We start from the raw sequence: 21,223 nt of genomic DNA, 5'->3' as shown, positions 1-21,223 counted from the left end.
TTCTGGAAGAAAAAAATGGAAATTGGCAGTTTACCCCAATAATTTTATTGTAATAAAAGAGTATAAAACTATATCTGTTCAGATAATAATGGGAGATAAAATGTGCTGGTATTTTTATTTCCTTTATTAATTAATTAGGATAAACAAAAGATCAATAAAAATCACATACCTAGCTCATAAGCATCATTCAACTTTTAAAAATAATATCTTGGGGCAGCTAGGCGGTACAGTGGATAAAGCACTGGCTCTAGATTCAGGAGGACCTGAGTTCAAATCTGGCCTCAGACACTTGCCACTTACTAGCTTGTGACCCTAGGCAAGTCACTTAACCCTCATTGCCCCCCCCCACATCTTTTGTAATATTAACATGTAACATAGTGTTTTACAAAAATGGATAGGCTGAATTTAATAAAATGAAAGTTAATAAGGATAAACATAATGTTATATGCTTGGGTTAAAAAAACAACACAAACCAAACACGTACCAGAACAGGATGTGACTAGACAACAGTCTATATTGGGGTGTGGGGGGCGGAAATCTAGGGAAGTGGTGAGCTTAATATGTGATGCTGCAAAATCAATAGCTAATACTGGCCCAAGATTCATAGAAATTTATGGTACAAAACAAAGAAGATAATAGTCCCATCATCCTCAGCCCTTTGCAATCAGTTTAATAGAGTATCCCAGTTCTGGTTGCCATATTTTAGGAAGGATATATATGTACAGAATCAGAGATTATGAGAAGACTTAAACTATGATATACAGGACCATCATTGAAGGAAAAGAGGCAGTGAGATATAATGGTAAGAGTAATGAAGTCAGCATAGATGGATTTGAACCCTGTCTTACTATCTATGTGACTATCGTCTAGTTTACTCATCAGTAACAGGAGAATAATTATACCTATAGTATCTATCTCACAGTGTTGTTCTAAGGATCAAATGAGATAACGTAGGTAAAGCACTTTTTTTGGAGGGGGACAGGCATTGAGGGTTAAGTGACTTGCCCAGGGTCACACAGCTAGTAAGTGTCAAGTGTCTGAAGTCACATCCAGGACCAATGCTTTATCCACTGCGCCGCCTAGCTGCCTCCTGGTGAAGCACATTTTAAACCTTAAAGCATTGTGCAAACTCCAGATTCGTCCATTTATTTATTTCCTTGTTCATTGTTTAATGCCAACATAAGGAACAATTAGTTTATCTATACTTTGTCCATACAGAGACATCTGGTGGCTTAGTGAATAGAGCACTGGGCCTGGAATCAGGATGACCCGAGTTCAAATTCAGCCTTAGACATTTCCTAAGCTTGTGACCCCTGGGCAAGTCCACTTAAAAACTCTGCTTGGCAAAAATATCCACTGAAGAGGAAATGGCCAAACCACTCCAGTATCTTTGCCAAGAAAACCCCATAAATAGCTATGCCTATGGGGTCATGAAGAGTTGGACACAACTGAGACAACAACCAAAGTTTGTCCTATGGGCAATAGGGAGCCTTTGAAGGTTTGGGGGCAGTTAGTGACCCAAACACATCTGTATATTAGAAAAAATTACTCTTGCTTATTTCAATTTTTCATTATAAAGGCCATCCAGAGCCATTACAATGAAGAAATGTTTGTGTGTTTATTACATGTCTATATGAATATATACATACATACACACATATATATGTAAATATATATGAAGCCTACTAAACTAAGTTAGGATGTGTATAGAGTAGCAGTATTCATTTTTTTTTTCATTTTCTAGGGGCACTCATGATACTGCAATAATGTTTTCATCTTTAATAGTTCTTTATAAAGAGAATGGCTTATCATGCATCACTTCTTCCCTTGACTTGGCAACAATGGTCTCCCATATAGTAAGGGAAAACCATGGGGGGGCTGGAGGATCTACTTAGTATCCATAATAATGTCGAGAGACAGCAAGATGTGTGGGCGTCGGGAGGGGGGTGTCATTTTCTCAGATTACTCTATTGCTTTCTGAAAGGATTATGGACGGTCTTGTTAAAGCTTCACTTTCTCCTTGATTTAAGTACAGCTGGAAAGGTAGCTTTGAGACTGTATTTAATAACTAGTCCTTCAGCTCAGGGAGGTGTAGAAAGTAATTTGTCCCTCTGCCCAAAGCCAAGAAAGAATGGGCATTTTGTTCTTTACTTCACGGTGATTTTACCTGCATGTATTATGGAAAGAGGGAGAGACGTTACTACTAGTTACTCTACACGCTGGGTTGATTTATTGAAATTGGATCCTGAAAATGTAACTTACTAGGTAACATTATGACATGGAATTCTAGGGGAAATATACAATTGGTCTGGTTATTTTTTTTCTCTCTCCAGGTTTGGGCATCCTTCCAGAGTTTTACATTAAAAGAAATAAACCTTTTAAAATTAGTTCTGAATTTTAATATAATGCAATTCACACCCTTTCTTTCTTTTAATTTTTTACTAGAAAGGCATCTGAGCTCTAGATTCCTGAAGCTGTGTTTCATTTTTTTTACAGCTTTCCCTTCATGGCCTTATATCCATGATCATGCTTCACAGTCCAGGCTTTACTCTGTAAGAGCACAAGATTACTTACCGAAACACTTCATTTAAGGTTGCTTTTTTTCCTATTAAAAACTAATTACAATGACAACAAAGCAAAGCTATGATATATGTGTGATTACATATATATGTATTTAGTTTTGCTCTAGTTTAGCAATATACAAGGTGTCCCAAAAATAATCAGTTCAGTTTTAAACTTTAATAAGCTTTAATAAGCTTCAAGTTACTTTACTTTCCTATGTCCCTGTTCCTTATCTGTAAATTTGTATAAAACAGCTTGTGATTTAAAGTAAAAACAAAAACTTACTTTGCTGCAAATGCCTTAATAAACTAAGACTACACTAAAGACTTTTAGGAAACCCTATATATATAATGAGGTTGGGGATTTCTCGTCCCCAAAACATCTTTTGGCACTGAGTTCCACATGGTAGGAACAAGAAGGGCAGCTTTGTGCATGCCCCTACTCCAACCCTATCTACCCATACAAAGACATTCTATTCAGTCAATATCATTTGCGCAAAGATATCTATGACCTGATAAATCTGCATCACATCTCCAATCCTAGCCCACTGAAAGAGGATGAGTTTTGGGGGAAGTTGCCTATTTTAGGAGGAAGTTAGACTAGATGATCTCTTCTAACTATCAAACATACAAAACATAGGGATTTGATTTTTTTTTTAAGAAAAGGGAAAATATATGAAAAAAGAACTAAGTTGCATGTAAACAAACTGTTTATTTTTAATAAGGCCACACTTAATCCCTGACTTGAAGGCCAAAAAAATGGAAAATAGGTTTCAGTGTCGTTTACTGATGGCAAATATGGAAATCCAGTAGCAAAGGACCCTTTATAAATAAGCAATGTAGTTTTTTAAAAAAGTATATTCTCTGAAGAAAGCAAGCAGTATGTTGTTTTTTGGTTTTTGTTTGTTTGTTTTTTGGTGAGGCAATTGGGGTTAAGTGACTTGCCCAGGGTCACACAGCTAGTAAGTGTCAAGTGTCTGAGGCTGGATTTGAACTCAGGTCCTCCTGACTCCAGGGCCAGTGCTCTATCCACTGAACCACCTAGCTGCCCCAAGCAGTAAGTTTAATGAAAAAGTAACTTACTCACGTGATCTATTGTCAGTTTCCTTCCCCCCTCCCCCATCTGTTTTAAATATGTAGCTATTTGCTATCTGGACATTTAAACATGCAAACATGGGGTAGATATATCTCACACTGACTAGTCTGACCTTTCTACTCTCTGTGCATACAGTTAAGCAACTTCAAGAAATGGCAATCAGCTGATTATCTCATTTCAACTATGTGTCATAAATATTGCAGTAGATAAATAGTCTTCCTATGTTAATTGATTTCTTTGGGGGGGCGGGGCAATGGGGGTTAAGTGACTTACCCAGGGTCACACAGCTGGTAAATGTCAAGTGTCTGAGGCTGGATTTGAACTCAGTTACTCCTGAATCCAGGACTGGTGCTTTATCCACTGTGCCACCTAGCTGCCCCAATTAATTGATTTCTAAATAGATGAACTTTAAGGAGTACTCATGGTTTCCTGATGCTGGAAAAACTCTAGCCATGAAAAGGAGGGATTGGATTTTATGTTGTTGTGGAATTGGCATCATATCTATATGTTGAAGTGACAGTAAGATGAAGGATTCAAATTCATTGTTTGCATATTAAAGATATACAGAGGATTAGGATCAATGGATTTTGAGATTGGAGGTTATTTAGTCTAATCCATTCTGAGGCCTAGAGCAAGGAAATAATTTGTCTAAGGTCACATAGGTAGCAAGTCACAGCCAAGCTCTGAGTCCAGGTCCCCTAATTCCAAATCCAGGGCTGTTTTCAACAGTTTACCTACTGGTATAGTTAAATGACTGAAGAGAAAAGTATTTAATTTATATTTACAGTGTGGGAAATGTCAGGAGGGGTTAACCATTTATACATTCTCTACATGCCCCCTTCATCTCCTTTCTTCTAAATATCTTTCTGCATTTTGTAAGCAGACAGTTGGCACCAGGGTGTACTAGGACCCAAGATCTAGAATCATATGATCCACATTCGAGTCCTACCTCTTCCACTCACTTTTGTATGACCCTAAAATAGTCAATTCTCCTTCCTTGCCCCCCCCTTTGAAAAATAAGGGGATGAAACTAAATGAGAGTCAAGATCCCCTCTAAAAAGAAGAAACCAGTCTTAGGTCTTAAGGAGTTGCCTAAGAAACATGGAGGTTTAATGATATGCTGCCACCATCACAGAACTAGTAAATGTCACATGAGATATTAGAGCCCATGTCTTCCCATGTCCAAGGTCAGAACTGTGTCCATCACATCATTCTGCTACTAGATTTCATAGATGCTCTATCCTCTTGGTACCTTCACAGTAGAAGCAGAGTGGAGTAGGAAATAAATCCTTGTATGGAAACAAAGTAACTTTTTTATTTTAAAACATTAAATTACAAGTTGCCTTAAATCCAGTTTACAGGTAAGGAATTAGAATTCAGAAAAAGCAAGTGACTTATTCAGTGTTATAGAGTGAAACATTGGCAGGCTTGAGAGGAGAAGATGGGAACAAGATGAGGACTCGGAACTGTATTTGTCCCAGGTCCCCACCTGACTTTGGAGAGTGAACATGCTCCAAGGACATAAGGTCCCTTGGTTTTGGATGATTGGCCAAATCTTTTTTTAAGTAGAGGAAAGGCAGCAGGAAGGGGCTGCTTTAGTATTTTTTGTTTGAGGAAGAAAACCACATAAAGCCTAGGTAAATCTCCAAGGAATAGAGGCTAGCTGGAGAATGCTAATGCCTGCTTGGGAATCGAATTAAAACACTCCAGGTTCATATATGAGGAGCAGGTCCTCATCTTGTCAGCCTTCGTTTATTCAATTATCTCTAAACCATTTCAGTGTCTTTGGTGTGCACAGGAGAGACTGCCACAGCTGGCCCTCATAGGGAGGCCCTGCATATTAGAGCTTGGAGTCTTGTATAAACCACCAACATGAGACTCAGTTCAACAGATAGTTGCTAACATCAAGGTCCTATGCTAGGCGTTTGGATGGAAAGACAGAAGCAGCAGTCTCTTATCTTGGAATTAAGATTAGAGTACAGAATTAGGTTCTGGAGTGAGGAGTTCAAATCTGGCCACAGTCGCTACCTGTGTGATCCTGGGCAAGTCACTTATTCTCTGCCTCAGTTTTTTGTTTCTGTTTTTTCATTTGTAAAGTGGGGATAATAATCACTCCTACTTCACAGGGTTGTTGTGAGGACTAAATGAGATGATTTTTGTGAATGGTTTAACACAGTACCCAGCATGTAGTAGGTACTTAATAAATATTTCCTTCCTTCCTTCCTTCCTTCCTTCCTTCCTTCCTTCCTTCCTTCCTTCCTTCCTTCCTTCCTTCCTTCCTTCCTTCCTCCCTCCCTCCCTCCCTTCCTTCCTGACATTTCAGTGGTCAGTAACATTATACATTCTACCAGTACTTAACATTCTAGTTCCTCATTGGAAGTGGCTTAGAATAGCTCCCCTTTAATACAACCTGGTTTTGATTAGATTCCTGAATGCAGGCCAAGTTCTCAAACAAGGTACCATCATTTTGTTACAGTGTGCTAGTGACCAAACCCTTTTTCCTTCTTCCTGGTCCACAGAAGATTCTAGACATGGAGCTAGTGTGAAGGTATGGTTCTACCATATTGACTTCAGTTGGAAACTTGGCATCATCTAGTGAGCCCAGTCACTTAGGTCTTGTAACTAGAAGCCCAACATGTTATCTCTTCACAGACCCCATTTTGCTTGCCCTAGTATACAAACATTTAAAAGGTGTACTTCAGTTGCCTTATAGTGCTTTGCTTTGGGGGTCCTCTGGACAGTTTACAAGAAGGCAGTCTGTTCAACTGAGTGGAATTGTTGGTGAATAAGGATTCTTTTTTTTTTTTTTTTACATATAAGGTATTTTATTTTTTCCGTTACATGTAAAGATAGTTCTCAACTTTTGTTTATACAAGCTTTACAGTTTCAGATTTTTCTCCCTCCCTCCCCTCCCTTCCCCCTCCCCTAGACAGCAGGTAATCTGATATAGGTTATATCTATATATCTATATACATATACATATATATATATATACACATACATATGTATATCCATAATAACATTAATCCTATTTCTGCATTAATCCTGTTATAAGAGAAAAAATCAGGGCAGTAATGCAAAACCTCAAAATAGAAAAAAAAAAACAACAACAGCACCCAAAACAAAAGAAATAGTATGGTTCAATCAGCATCTATACTCCACAGTTCTTTTTTTTTTCTTTCTTGGATTTGGAGATCCTCTTCTATCATGAGTTCCCTGGAACTCTTCTGTACCATTGCATTGGTGAGAAGAATATAGTCCATCACAGTAGGTCAACACTCAATGTTGATGATACTGTGTACAATGTTCTTCTGGTTCTGCTCATCTCACTCATCATCAGCTCATGCAAGACCCTCCAGGTTTCTCTGAACTCCTCCTGCTCATCATTTCTTACAGCACAGTAGTATTCCATTGTATTCATATACCACAACTTGTCCAGCCATTCCCCAATTGATGGGCACCCCCTCAACTTCCAATTCCTCGCTACCACGTAAAGAGCAGCTATAAATATTTTTGTACATGTGGGTCCCTTTTCCCATTCCATGATTTCTTTGGGAAAAAGACCTAAAAGTGGAATTGCTGGGTCAAAGGGTATGCACAGATTTATCGCCCTTTGGGCATAATTCCAAATTGCTCTCCAGAATGGTTGGATCAATTCACAGCTCACCAACAATGCATTAGTGTTCCAATTTTCCTACAGCTTCTCCAACATTTATTATCTTCTTTTTTTGTCATTTTATCCAATCTGATAGGTGTCAGGTGGTACCTCAGAGTTGTTTTAATTTGCATCTCTCTAATCATTAGAAATTTAGAGCATTTTTTCATATGGAAATAGATAGCTTTGGTTTCTTCATCAGAAAACTGCCTGTTCATATCCTTTGACCATTTCTCAATTGGGGAATGACTTGGATTCTTATAAATTTGATTTAGTTCCCTACATATTTTAGAGATGAGGCCTTTATCAGAAGTACTGGCCTCAAAAATTGCTTCCCAGGTTTCTGCCTCCCTTCTAATTTTGGATGCATTGCTTCTGTATGTACAGAAATTTTTTAATTTAATATAATCAAAATCATCCATTTTGCATTTTATAATATACTCTATCTCTTGTTTGGTCAAAAACTGTTTTCCTTTCCAAAGATCTGATAGGTAGACTATTCCTTTGTCTCCTAATTTACCTATGGTATCACCTCTTATGTCTAAATCATGTATCCATTTTGACCTTATTTTAGTATAAGGTGTAAGATGTTGGTCTATGCCTAATTTCTGCCATACTATCTGCCAGTTTTCCCAGCAGTTTTTGTCAAATACTGAGTTCCTATCCCAGAAGCTGGAGTCTTTGGGTTTATCAAACACTACATTACTAGTGTCATTTACTACTGCATTTCCTGAGCCTAGCCTATTCCATTGATCTACCACTCTATTTTTTAGCCAGTACCAGATAGTTTTGATGACTGCCGCTTTATAGTAAAGCTCCAGGTTTGGTACCGCTAACCCACCTTCCTGTGAATTTTTTTTCATTATTTCCCTGGATATTCTTGATTTTTTGTTTTTCCAGATGAATTTTGTTATTATTTTTTCTAGCTGTATAAAATAATTTTTAGGTAGTCTGATTGGTATGGCACTGAATAAGTAAATTAATTTAGGCAGTATTGTCATTTTTACTATATTAGCTCTGCCTATCCATGAGCAATTGGTGAATCAGGATTCTTACAAAAAGAAATGTAACCCAACATTTATTGAAACAGTTGGGAAGAGCATCTGGCTTAGGTGAAGATGGGCTTTCTTGTAGCCCTGTTGTAATTGTTGAATAATTTCAAATTTATTTTTCCCCAAGTAAAAAGATTTGCTCTCCTTTTACTCTGTATAAAATGAGTGGTAACCGTTAGAAGAGGACTATGTGGGAGAGACTTTAGAGCTGATGGAATGTTAAACATCCCTGAATTCTAGCTGTTTGAGTGGTTTTTACCTTCCAAGCAACTAAGCAAATAATTATCCAAGGAACATACTTGTAAAAATTTTGAATATCAACTCTGGAAAAATGATGTGGAGAAGTCTTTATGTGATGTGTTAAATATCTGATCAAGGGCATGTGAGAAAAACTCTGTTCTTTGAATCTTTGGTTTTTCCAACCTCTTCCCCAGCTCAGCCACTCAGTTTTAGGCAGGGTTGTGAAGGCACTTGTTGCATGGGGAGATAGGAAAGGCATGACCCTGAAAGGGTTAAGTCTTGCGCAGGGTTTCTAGAAGAGTTCAGTTGTTTTACATTAGGACAGGGCGGCCCTGGCTGCCTTATGTGTTCTGGGACTCAGGGGCCGAGTCCCCAGTGTTAAATCTGCGTAACCAATGCCGTACAACTGGCACCAGCCTCAACCACAAGTGGCCGTTAAAATAAACATCCCAAGGCTTAACTGACAGGCAGAGTCAAGGAGAAACAGGCCTGCATGACGGGGAATATTAAATACTCTGCAAGAGCCTAACTCCCTAAGACAAACAATTCCACCTCCTCCATACTATAGCACCCCAGCCTTTTGGCCTCAATGAGTGCACTGTTTGGGGTAGGCGTGTGCCTCTCTCGTGGGGTTAGGGTCTGGTGCCAGTGGTGGGGGAATATGCTAGAAATTCAGCCCTGAAACCAGCTCAGTATAAACATGGGCACGAGCCACTGGAATCATTGGGCAGTTTGGCTACTGTGATTTCAGCAGCCCGGAGGAGGAGGAAAAATGGCCAAGGGAAGGGGGCCCTGTTAAACATGTGCAAAATGAAGAGAGCTTTCAGTGAGGAGGCCAAAACTGAGCTGTCTATAGAAGTACCACGAGTTTATAGGAATCCAAGAGTCCAGTTCCCTTATCTGCTTTTTCACGTATTTATCCTAGCTTATTAGTGCTTGCAAAGACCCCAAGGGTCATCTAGTCTATCTCTTTTATATCAGAGAGAAAAATGAAGGCCCAGAGTGGGACAGTTTCTTGCCCAGGGTCACAGACAGTAAGTGGCAAAGCCAGGAGTCAGACCCTGATCTGGTGATTGCAAGTCTGGTGCCCTTTCTTGCAAGTGTCCAGGCACACACATGCCTTTCATATACAGATAGCACTGAATGCTTGGCTATGTCAATCAGCTGGTTTCTCAGCTCACCGCTTAGGGAATTTTCCTTAAGCAAGGAGGTAAAAAGACTTTACAGGCACCACACTGTGGTGTGATATGTGAGAATGGCAGGCAAGGCAGGGGGTAGCAGGAACTAAGCTAGCCCCCATACATAGTAACCTTCCTGTTTCCCAGTGACAGGTTTCTGGGAGATGGCCTCGCAAGATCAAATCAGAAAAAATATTAGGTGGGGAAAAAATGGAAATGGAGCTTCAATGCCTTGGATAGGGAATCTGATTGTCCTAGGAATGTTCCTAAATCATAGGAACTGCAAAAACACATTAGAGGTTATGCAGTCCAATGCCTTTTTTATTTTTTTGGGTGGGGCAATGAGGGTCAAGTGACTTGCCCAGGGTCACACAGCTAGTGTCAAGTGTCTGAGGCCAGATTTCAAATCAGGTCTTCCTGAGGACCCGAGGCCAGGGCCAGTGCTTTATCCACTGTGCCACCTACTGCCCCTAATGCCTTCTTTTTTATAGAAGAGGAAACTGAGGCTCATAGTGGCTAAATTATGTTCAATTAAATTTTTTGGTAAAATTATCAAAAAAAGATTTTTTCAGAGAAACTAAAAAATTTATATATTACATGCATATAATTATGGATGTATTGTTATTTATGTCCATCTTGCACAATGCCATTGTCAGTTGGATAAATTTGGGATTTAATTATTTGTAGAACTGTCTCATATGAATAAAAGTTATAATAAAATTTAATGCATCTATACCATACCAGTTCAGTTGAAGTTTATTCAGTACTAGAGTCAAAGAGGTTTGCTGTTTACAACTCTAACAGGAATGATTTTACTAAAATTATTCTGTAACAATGAGGGAGAGACAGAGAGACATAGAGGAGGAAGAGAAGTAGAGAATATATCTATTTGTTCCTGAATCAGACTAGAGTCTTTAAGTCTCAAGGTTGAAAGAAATCTGAGAGTTCCTTTAATGCAGACCCTACTGGAAGTATTTTCTCTATGACATTCCTGACAGCTCCTCAGCCATGCAGACTCCACTTTCACATTTCTAGTCATGCTGAGATCCCTACTGTGGGAGAGAAAAAAGAGCCCTGGATTTGAAGTCTAAGGACCTGGATTCCAATTCTGGCTCAGTTACTACCTGTGTTGATCAGGGACAAATCATTTTGATCTTGGTAGTAGATCTGTGAGATAGGTTTCCAGATGGGAAAACTGAGATGCAGAAGCAAAGTGACTAGATAAAGTTCTTACAGATAATGGCTTAGCCGGGGGTAAGCTGGCAAATTTAATAATAGGCTCTCAAAAAGAAAAAAATATATACTCTCAACACACTTTTAAGTTTTATCTGCATTATTCACATTTTCGCCATCACTTTCTTAAGTCTAGAGAATCAACAGAGCAATAAATCAAACCTTGATCTGTAATACTTGCTGATTTCTGAGGTGTAAATGTTCACACTGTAAATTTAATAATCAGGTCTTGTGAACTGATTCAAGCTGGCTCCAGCACTCTGCTGGCCTCAGCCAAGATTGATACCCACATCGTCTAACTCCCTATCCACTGACTATTCTTTCCACTGTACCATAACTAACTAAACCTTTTGATGGGTCTGGCTATCAAAAAAGAACAGGTGTGGATACTAGTAAACATTTAGTGGTATAGGGCCTGGATTTCATTATTAGAGAATTCGCAAATGAGGAAAATCCCTCTACCAGGGCAGGTTGGCATCTTCTCTGTAACTTATAGGGCCCTGAGAGGTGACTTGCCTAGGATTTCACATCCAATATGAGACGGAGCTGAGACTTGAACCCAGATCTTCTTGACTCCAAGACCAGCTATGTGTCCACTAGACCATGCTGCCTCTCAAGCACATGGTAATTGACTGCTAAATGATACCTAGGAAGTATCTGAGAGTGCATTAAGGCATTGTATATTTCATAGATTTTTTTACCTGAATGGGCACTAGTTCAATCCTTTCATTTTACAGAAAAGAACTGAGTCCTGGAAAGGCTAAGTGACTTGCCTGCCTTTAGTTATGTAAGCCAGAGGGGCAGCTAGGTGGCGCAGTGGATAGAGCACCGGCCCTGGAGTCAGGAGTACCTGAGTTCAAATCCGGCCTCAAACACTTAACACTTACTAGCTGTGTGACCCTGGGCAAGTCACTTAATCCCAATTGCCTCACTAAAAAAAAAAAAAAGTTATGTAAGCCAGGTTTGAAAAGCAGGTCTTTCTCTAAACCCAGTGTTCTTTTCTAATATGCTGTGCTGCCACTCATTAATTATGGTAGTTTTTTTCCCCAACCCTAGAAAATCTATTTATTTATTTATTTTGTGAGGCGACTGGGGTTAAGTGTCTTGCCCAGGGTCACACAGCTAGTAAGTATCAAGTGACTGAGGCCGGATTTGAACTAGGTCCTCCTGACTCCAGGGTTGGTGCTCCATCCACTGCGCCACCTAGCTTCCCCTGAAAATTATTATTATTTTTTACCCTTTCCCTGTTTCTTTTCACACTTTATCTCCCAGTGGTAGCTTTGGAGCTTATACTCCTTGCATTCCATCCTTATGACACCCTCAGATACATAACCCACTTATCTGAGCTGGTTAAATTGATACTAACACAGCTTTCCCTCAGCAGGATTTTTCAGAGGTCTAATAAAACATTAGCATGCTGGTATGCCCAGCCTTTATCAGCCAAATTTCTGAAGTGACCTAAGTCCCACTTCATTCTCTGTTACATTAATTCTGTCAGACCATCTCTTGTACTGGAGCTACACTAGCCCCAATACATAGTGGTTCTTCCATTTCATCATCCTCAGCTTCAGGGAGGTAAAAGGTTTGGTAGAGAAGAAAGAAACTGGAAATTCACTGGACTGGGTCAGGGATTATAGTGAATACAGTTGCTTGACAGGCAAAAAAGGAGAACTTGGCAAGATGCCCTCAGAAAATGGAGCACAGCCCTGTTTCCTCTTGGCTTCATCAGGTATGACAAAGGAGAGACTATACTTTGGTGGATCTATATTCTCGTTGATGTGGGCATTCGTTGTCTCTGAATGAGTATTCCATGCATCAAAGGAGGCAGAGTAGTGAAGACACTATTAAAAATATTGTAGATTATTTTTTTTTTCATGAATGGGGTAGGCAAGTTTCTGGGAAACATTTTGGGGATCCTATTGATACTTTAATCCCAGATTGAAGGACACTTTTCTTGCTAAAAGGCAAGTAGCCATTTTTGTTTTGTTTTGTTTTGGGGGGGGGGTTGCAGGGCAATGAGGGTTAAGTGACTTGCCCAGGGCCACACAGCTAGTTAAGTGTCAAGTGTCTGAGGCCGGATTTGAACTCAGGTACTCCTGAATCCAGGGCCGGTGCTTTATCCACTACGCCACCTAGCTGCCCCCCAAGTAGCCATTTTTAAGTATTTAGGAATTGATCGGCCAGTTTATAGATTATCTAGGCCTCTTTTACTTGTCCCTTTTCCTTTGTCATTGGCCTTTTTGTGGTTCCTCAGCCCTATAGAATGTGCAAAACCGAATCCTATCAGTTTTACCACTTATTAGCAACTTGTAAAAAAGGCATGGCATAAAAGAGTTAAAATGAATTTCTAAAACAATATTATGACATTTTTCATTTATTCACTTCTTCCCCATGCATTGTTAAATGAATAAGCCTGTGTTGGCTATATTTGGTCTAAAATTGTAATGACGATTACATCCCTGTAGCATTTTATCATTAAAGCACCTTTTTTACAAGAAGAAGCCAAGGCTCAGAGGTGAAAAGACTTACCTGCAGTGACAGTGCAAACACATGAATCCATGGCTTCTAAAAGAAAAATCTGATGACTATTCTGGCCAACTAGACAACATGTGATGAAGAAAGATCTTTGGGTTCTTTTCATCTCTCCTGAAATACACCAATTTTCAATTCTATCTTCAAATCCATTGCAGTGTATTATTGTCAGCGTCTGGGACAAGGAAGACATTCTCTGTCACTTGTTGTGTTAACCTATTCCTCCCACTCTTATTTTCTCCTGACAGCAGGTAACAGGTTAGAATTTCTGCTGTCCTGTGTGATTACTATGGTACTGAACTGTGCCATCAGCATGTTCTGTGTTCTTTTTATCTTGTTGCAACATTATGGGAAAGTTTGTCACGAAAGAAGTATTCCTCAAAATAACAATGGCCTGGCTTCCCTCATAGTGGTAAGGTAAAGTGTAATGCAAGGGCTTGCACCACTTCTCAGCCTGGACCAGCTCTATATGTTCCTTATTGTTAGCCAAACAATGCGTAGATTCTGGTAGTTTTACCCTTGCCAGCCTCCTTCCAAGTGGTGTGAAAAGCTATTTCATATTCATACCTATTCCAGGTCTGTTTTTAATTTAAGACTTGATAGTTTTATAGAAGGCATAATAGGAGTTCCCTGCACCAGTGTCTCCAGCTGGTGTTAGAGCCTCCACTCTAACAAATAGAAATGGTGCTAGTCAATGCACTCCATTCTTTATAATAAAGCCTTGGGGGGGGGGGTTGTTTTGTTTTAAATCTTATCTGTGTGATTGCTAGTCCCTGTAAATTAGGGTTGGATTTGAACCTGGACTTCTGAGGTGAAATCCAGTCTACACTTTATCTGAAACCCTTTGTGAGTTTGTGGTTTTTTAGGTGTTTGTAAATGTTACAATTTCCTGGTTTTTTTCCTTTGCCTAACTTGAAGACTCATTGCTGCGTTCATGTGCTTGTGGATATATATGACATAGCTGACCCAGTGGATAATGAAGAATTCCAGCATGTATTTCTTTTAGACAGACCCTTATTTTCTTACAGTCATTTGGAAATATTGTTTAAAATACCATCTACTGATAAAAGATAAAATGAAATGATTTGTGTAACGGAACTATGTAGCATCCATGTTATTTAGTTTTAATGTGTTGATTTCATTCATTTGAAAAGTTAAAGCTAGACAGAGTACAACTCAAAGGGTGGTTAGGGTGGGTGGTGCTTACCCTCCTCTCTCGCCTTTTCAGTTTGATTTGGCTTAAAGCTAAGTGGTGTTCCAGTTTGGAGAATTTGAATGTTCAACAAGGTAGCAAGTTCCTAATGACACAATTTCGTCTTTATGAACACACTTTATGAAAGATCCCACTGTTCGTCTTGATTTTGTAACCCTTCTGTGTAAAAGCCAGGCCTCAAACCAGTCTAATCTAAACATAGGCGCGAGCCGTAAGCTTTCCTTAGATACACTGCCCCCTGATTTCAGGGCTGTGTTCTTTGGCCTGCTGTGTGGAGCGTCACATTTATAAGTATGTGAGAAAAATAATTATAAAGGTGATATGGTTCCAATTTTAACACTGCTGCATATTTTCTTTATTGGAAAATGCAAACTCATTCTGTGATTTTCCTTGAGGTAAATGGTCCCAGTAGTTCTGCGTAGGTTAAATGCCAGACCTACATGAGATGTTCTCCAAAATGCCCTCCCAGGGTAGAAGAAATAGGTCTTGTAAATCAATATCAACACCAGTAGTTTTAAAATTGGGCTGTTAGATAAGACAGTTTATTAACTTTCTTGTATCTCTGTAAGATATTTGGGGATCATTTCTTCCCCAGAAAAAATATCCAGCAAAAAAAGGGTTTGAATATTTGGGTTCTCTTTTGATATGTTTTATACATACCACCTTAGGTTAACAGTGAACTATTTTACTTTCTCAAATTATAATAATATCATTTATACTTCTAATTTGAGAGAGGCAGCATGTCATGGAATCTTCTGATTTATGTTCAGGTTCTCCTCCTGATGGTTATTAACCATTAACAGGTTTCATAGCTTTCCTTTACCCCAGGAAGTTCTCTAAGACTAAAGTTCTCTAAGACTAAGTGGCTGAGGGATTAATTGTCACTCTGCATGAGTGGAGCAAATGTCCCCTGCAGTGGTTCCTTGTGCTGATGAAATCACAGATCCAAATGAAAATAATTTTTTAAAAAAGCAAAACAATAATCTTGGTGAAGCTCACCTCATCTTATCCCTTTATTTTAAAGATGAAGAAAGTGAGGCCCAGACAGAGTAAGTGACTTGCCCAGTTAATTAAATAGCCAAGCTGAGTTTTTAAGCCAGGCCCTCTCGCCTCACATACAATGTGCCTGCTACTATTGGATCCTCATCAAGGATGATGAGGGTTATTTATTTATTTTTTTACTTTTTTTTTTTTTGAGTCTCAGGGACTCAGTAAACATGTAGATCATCTAAGTGCTGTGTTATTTTTCCTAATTCATTTTCTTCCCATTAGCATTTTTACTGTATCTTCTATAGAATGGCATAGCCTTTAAGAACCACCCATGGTCACCTCCATGCCATATGGAGGCATTAAAGTAGGACTTCTGTGGAGGTGATAAAAATTGGCCTAGAGAAACCAGTTTGCTAACTGGCAAAGATGAGAAGACATTGTTGAGATAATATATACAGTTTGAAAGTAAATTACCTAGATCTAGATCTGATCTAGAGTCAGGGAGACCTGAGTTCACATCTAACCTTGGACACTTACTAACTGTGTCACCATGAGTAAGTCACTTAAAACTCCTGCCTGCCTCAGTTTCTTCATCTGTAAAATGGGGATAAGAATAGTACCTACCTCACAGCATTGTGGTGAGAATAAAATGAGATATATTTATAAAGCACTTCACAAACTTGAAAGTGCTATAGAAACGCTATTATTTTTGTTATTAATAATAACAATAGCATTCTTATTATTCACAATAATAGCATGATCTTATAATAGCATTAAAATAACCTTAACAACAATAATAGCATCATTATTGTTGTTAGTAATAATAATTGCTGACATTCATATAACATTTACTATGTGCCAGGCATGATGATAAGTGCTTTATAATTATTCTCTTACTTGGTCCTTACAACAACCCTGGGAGGTAGGTGCACTTAATTTTAGTTGTGAAATATTAACTCATGAATACATGTGGAACAAGACACCAAATAAATAGGCCCCACTTCTAAGAGAATTTCCAAGACTTCACAAAATAGAGCTGTTATATTTAAATAAAGCCCATGATGGTGGTTTTCACTACTCTTAGTAACTAAGTTAGAAATCATTCCTTATGCTAGCCAAAGAATGATGAAAATGGGCATAGTGAAATCCTTAAGTGTATAAAACTGAAATTGGGAAAATATCAAAATATAATAAAATGGCCTTTAGAGGAAACACAAGGACATTTTAAGCAAATTGGAAAATATTGCTTGTTGTCAAGTTTGGGTAGTGTCTCATGAGATGGAAGAAAGCTCAGCACGTTATATAAATTAAATTAGATTGCTTAAAAGATTAATGAAGCATTTCGTATATGAAGAGGACCATCTAGGGAAAACAAAATAATTGTGTAAATTATTCCCAACTTACAAGGAGTAGACTTACAGTGGGTATTGCTGCATGGTGGTGGGAATTTTAATTAGATGACCACCAAAGTCCATTCCAATTCTAAGATTGTAGCATTCCATGATTTTTAGGCACTCAGCATCAAGAGAAAAACCCTAAGCCAAGATATTTTTGCTGAAGGATTATAGCAAGACCTCCATTAACACACCCCTTGGGAACAAAACTCCTTTTAGAAAAATTGGCCTAGAATTTGGAATTATGCTATAAGAGCAAGTAAAATGTTCATACCCTTTGACTCAGAAATGTGACTGTTAGTCCCAAGAAGGTCAGTGACATGTATACACCAAAACATTTAGTACAGGTCTTTTTGTAATAAGAAAGAGCTGAAAACAAAGTAGATAATCCTCAGTTGGGAATCACTAAACAAACTGTAGTACATTAATGTAATGGACTATTAGAAATGATGACTATGAAGCCTAGGAAGACTTACAAGAACTGATGCAAAGTAAAATAAGCAGCATCAGGACAACAACACACTGACAACACCAGTCCAAACTGGGGGAAAGGGGAGTGGGTGGGATGGAAACTGAACATTTTGTAATAATAATGATCAAGCTTGTCTATAAAGAGTTAAGAAAGTATCCTTCCTGCAGGGATAGAGGACTGTGGGTATGGAACATGTATTTACTATCAGACTTGATTGAAAAGTTGGTCAGTTTTGCTGAATAGTTTTTCTCTTCTCTCTTTTTAAATTTTTTTTTATTCTTCAAGTGATAGTTTTCCAGGTGGTAGGGGTTAAGGGAAAGACTATATTTGGAAATGAAGATGATAGGGGAGAAAAAGATAATAAATTTTTTTTCAAGTTGATCTGAGTATGTGGAGTTTGGGAAGAGTTCCAGTTTCTTCAATACTGGGTTTGTGACAGTTATAACTTTCTTTTTAGATACATTCCTCTAATATATAGTTATCAGAGACCACATGTGGCTTGCAACAAAGCAACATGGGACCTAAACCAAATGTAATTGGGAAATATTTGACAAAAGAAAACAAAACATAGATAAAGTTAATATATCATTTTCTAAGTCACTATGTGGCCTTATGCCTGCCTTACTATTTGAGTTTGACACTAATGCTCTAATTGATAGGCCAGGCAGGACCCAACTAAGGCAAGAGCCAGTTTCCTAGTTCCTTCTCAACCTGGCCTGATGAAAAAGGGGAGAATAATAGTTTTAGAGTTGGAAGGGACCTGGAGAGGTCACACAGCTCTGTGTAAACTCAATGTCAGTGGGTAGAGGACTGACCCTGGAAATGTGGGGATGCCAGCCATACCACACCAACAGCTGCAGTTTGCCGTGCCTGAAGGGGAGGGAGGAAAAGGAAGGAGGCAGTTTCATTTCAAGCACTCATCCTTGTACCACTTTTTATTTCTACTACTGGTAACTGCATTTCTGACATCAAAGTTTGTCATAAGAACACATCTTCTTTGTGTCTGCAACATAGTAAGCACTTAGTAAGTCCTCATATGTTCATTTGTTAATAAAAGCATTACTGTGTCACCATAATTTATGTAGCACTAAAATGATCAGAAATCCCTATAGTTTAAGGTCAAAATAACAAGTCTATTGGGAGTATACAACCCATGCTCATGTTTATTTTGAAATCAAATTTTTGCAAGATTTTTTTTCCCCAAATACTAGAGTCTCTACAATTCCTCTTTGAAATCACAGTTGTTCTTTTCTTCCATGCTCATGTATGTGTGTATGTATAGCTTTTAAAAATATAGTATTATAGAGGAGCACAAAAGTGGATGGGACCTTAGTGTTCATCTAGTGTAACTATTCATTTTGCAGAGGCAGAAACTAAGATGCAGAGGGAAAGGAACTGCCTTAAGATTACACCGCCTATAAGCAGCAGAAATGGTGAAATGAGTTGGCTCAGGTCACAAAGGTAGCACTTGTTGGCACTAGGATTCGACTTTGGGTCTTATGACTACAAGTCCAGAGCTTTTCCCCCTACCCCATAGCAGCCTGTTTTTAGGAGTCACCTTTTTGCTAGGTTTAAGGGCAGCTGGAGTTACCACTTTGTTTCTGAAGGGACCAGCACAGCCAAATGAGTCTGGGACCATGTGGTTGGCATCTCCATCCCTCTCGTGCCACAGCTGAGGACAGCCCCTCCCCCAACCCCCCAGCCTTTATAACCCTGAGCCAGAAGCACTGAAACTCAAGCTTTCCTGACTCTTTGCCTTCTTGTTGTTTAAACCCCCCATGAAAATGCGCAGGGTTCTTAACCATGCAGAACAGTAATGCCTGCAGTGCTCATGCCAAGTGTGCAGCTGTCGCCACATGTGCCTGTCACCCTCACCTCCTTTTGTGCGCAGGGGCTTGGACAAGTCAATAAAGCACCACCACCCCCATTCACAGCACTTATTTAGAACATGACCAGTTAGAACTCTAGGAAAAGGGCACCGCTTCTTCATTTTACTTGGGAATAAGTTCCTTTTATGGTGCTTGGTAACTATTACTTTATTTTTATAATTCAGCTAAATTGGATATCAACTTATAACTATAAGCTTCAGTGACCTCCTAATACCAAAGGGAACTTAGAAATCATGTAGCCCAGCCTTCTCATCTTATAGTAGAGGTTATTAACCTGGGGGAGGGGGGGTCCATGAACTTGTGGGTATTTTTTGTTTTGTTTTTTAAGAATATTTTGATAGGGGGCATCTAGGTGGCACAGTGGATAGAGCACTGGCACTGGATTCTGGAGGACATGAGTTCAAATCTGACCTCAGACATTTCGGGGGGGCAATGAGGGTTAAGTGACTTGCCCAGGGTCACACAGCTAGTAAGTGTTAAGTGTCTGAGGCTGGATTTGGACTCGGGTCCTCCTGACTCCAGGGCCAGTGTTCTATCCACTGCGCCACCTAGCTGCTCCTGGCCTCAGACACTTAACACTTACTAGCTGTGTGACCCTGGGCAAGTCACTTAACCCCAATTGCCTCACCAAAAAAAAAAGAAAAAAACAAAGAAAGAAATAGAGTATTTCAATAACTCTTTCAATATGATTGGTTTAATTTGTCATCCTATATATTTTATTTTATGCATTTAAAAATATTATTCTGGTGCTTGCTTCGGCAGCACATATACTAAAATTGGAACGATACAGAGAAGATTAGCATGGCCCCTGTGCAAGGATGACATGCAAACAATATTATTCTGAAGATCCATAGGTTTCACTGCCAGTGGGGTCCATGATATAAAAAAGATAACCCTTGCATTATAAGAGAATAAAACTGAGACCTAGAGAGAAGTACCTTGTCCAAGGTCAAACAGGCCATGAGTAGCATATCTGTTTCTGGGGTAGAAGTGCAATGGAATGCTGAGGAAGTGATCTCTGAAGTCCCATCTAGCTCTGACATTCTGTGGTCCTAATTTTCCAGTTGACAACTACAGTTTGCTAGAGATGCCCACCTCCTCATTATTATTCCTCCCCAAACTTGGGGGTTGTACCTCAGAATCATGGAATGTTAGAACTGGAAAGGATCTTCTTTTTAAAGAATAATGTACTCCAACACCCTCATTTTATAGAGGGAGAAACTTGGAGCTAGGGAGAGGGAAGTGACCTTGACCTTTACCAAGGTGACTCAGGATGAATAAGTGGCCAGATCTAGAATGCAGAACTCCTGATTCTCCTTCCAGTGTTCTTCCCATTCACAAATATATGAACTTTTGTCCAAAGGAGAAAAGAAAGACCAGAAAAGCTTGTGGTGAAAATTATACTTAAGATTCTGCTTCTAAAAATACCAAATTTGGCATCTAGGATCCTAGCCTCTTAGAGGAAAAAGGACCTCAGTAATAATCCAGTCCAACCCCTCACATTTTACAGATGAGATCACTGAAATATAGAATGACAAAGTATCCAAGTTCACACAGTTGATAAATAAGTAGAAGAACGACTTTCTTTCCACTCAGGACCTCTGACTCCCAAGTTTAATGACCTAACACATTGTTCTGACCAGATAGACTGAGTCTGTCTTTGACATTTAAAGTCCCCTCTCTCAAGGTCACCACTTATTTATTGGTCCTTCATTAAT

General features: G+C 39.0%; 1 protein-coding gene and 1 non-coding gene across 2 annotated transcripts in view; both read left to right on the top strand.

Moving 5' to 3' along the window:
- The window catches only part of LMF1 (lipase maturation factor 1), a 710,851-nt gene that overhangs the window by 474,267 nt on the left and 215,361 nt on the right, over positions 1-21,223 (top strand).
- LOC122737584 lies at positions 20,252-20,363 on the top strand. The gene has a single exon (XR_006354408.1). It is a non-coding gene; the product is annotated as a U6 spliceosomal RNA (small nuclear RNA).

This window comes from Dromiciops gliroides, chromosome 1 (genome assembly GCF_019393635.1).
Source record: "Dromiciops gliroides isolate mDroGli1 chromosome 1, mDroGli1.pri, whole genome shotgun sequence".
In the NCBI taxonomy this organism is placed as follows: Eukaryota; Metazoa; Chordata; class Mammalia; order Microbiotheria; family Microbiotheriidae; genus Dromiciops; species Dromiciops gliroides.
Note: the sequence above shows the minus strand (reverse complement) of the source record. Positions and strands in the feature narration are given on the sequence as shown.